Below are 1,819 nucleotides of genomic sequence, written 5' to 3' on the forward strand. Positions count from 1 at the left end.
CCTGTAATGTGTGTGATGTTTCATTCTGATAAAAATGAATGAAACGAAGGCGAGGTGAATGCAGGTCCATTGTCTGTTTTCAAGACAGAAGGAATCCCCATAACAGGGAAGGTGAGTAAGAGTGTGGAAATGGCGTGTTTGCTGGATTCTGAAGAGACAGGCACTGCCCAGATAAAGCCTGAAAATGTATCAACTGAGACAAAAAGTAAAGAAAACTTTCTTAAGGAGCAGTGAGTGAAATCAAATTGCCAAAGGGAGTTAGGCTGTTGCCCCGGGGATTAATTCCTGAAATCGTAGTTTGTAAGTGCAGAGGGGCACAGACATCACAGGTTTTAATAATATGCCGTGCTTCAGGGAGAGGAATATGGTATTTAGAGGGCAATCTGTTAGCATTGGTATGAATATTAGCATGTTCGTCACTGGCAGATGTAAAAATGGGAGCTATGAGCCTGTCAACAGCATCATTTCCTGCGACCAGAGGGCCAGGTAAACCTGAATGAGCACGTATATGTGCAATAAAGAAGGGTTCCGTACGTGAGTGAATTAAAGCTTGAGTCTGTGAAAAGAGAGTATATAATTCTTCATCTAGGTTGTATAAAAAGGCGGTAATCAGGAAAAAGAGAAGCAAGGTATTTGGAATCAGTATATACGTTGAAGGATAATGGTTGAAGCAACAAAAGAGCATATAAAGCAGACAGTTCAACTCTTTGTACTGAAGAACAGGTAGTGGGTAATTTCTCTTTGATATCAGGGCCGACAATCCCTGCTATGCCTTTCTTGTTGCCATCAATGAAATAGGTGGGTGCATTGGTGATAGGCTGGGATGCAATGATATTAGTTACAATGAATTTAGTACATTGTAGAAAGTCCCATAATTTTCCTTTCGGCAAATGAAATAAGATAACATTTTGAAAATCACTTAATGCCATTTGCATGGTCAGGTTATACTGTAAGGCAATTTGCAATTCCTTTTTTGTCAAGGGGACGTATATTGCATATGGATCAAATCCAGTTAAAGTTTGTACACGGCTTCTTCCTGACACAATTAAGTGCCCTATTTTCTCAAGATACGATACAATTTTTTTAGACTGTTTAGTCTGTAAATATACCCATTCTATTGTGCTATGCTGAGCTATAATTGCAGTGGGCGAATGTTCAGTGGGGTATATATATAAAGAAATTGGTTGATCATAATCTAGCCGAGTTGAAAAAGATTGTTGAATGTGTTTCTCCATTAAGGCCAGTTCTTCTTTGGCCTCTTTTGTTAGCTGCCTAGGGCTATGAGGGTCAGGGGATCCCTCTAAAATTTTAAATAGATTTTGTAAGGCATAGGTGGGGATGCTGACAGATGGCCACAGCCAATTAATATCTCCTAGTAATTTTTGAAAATCATTCAGCGTGTGTCGAGATTGCACAGAAATTTGAGTTTTTTGAGGTTTGATTTTAGATTCTTCCATAACATGTCCTAAATAATTAAAGGGTGCTCTCCATTGAATTTTATCTGGCACAACAAGCAGGCCATGATTTTGAAGAGTAGTAGTAACTTCATTACATAACTGTTGTAAACAGAGTTCAGATTCCATAGAGAGAAGTATATCATCCATATAATGAATTATAAACACAGTAGTATACTTATCTCTAATGGGTTGTAATAAAACAGATATGAGATATTGGCAAATGGTAGGGGAGTTCATCATTCCTTGAGGTAGCACCTTCCATTGAAATCTTTTAACAGGAGCGATGTGATTTATAGAAGGAACTGAAAAGGCAAAATGTTTTCTATCTTTAGGGTGCAAAGGTATAGTAAAAAAGCAGTCTT

Source organism: Bison bison, unplaced genomic scaffold, assembly GCF_000754665.1.
Source record: "Bison bison bison isolate TAMUID 2011002044 unplaced genomic scaffold, Bison_UMD1.0 scf7180017864390, whole genome shotgun sequence".
NCBI classification, from domain to species: Eukaryota; Metazoa; Chordata; class Mammalia; order Artiodactyla; family Bovidae; genus Bison; species Bison bison.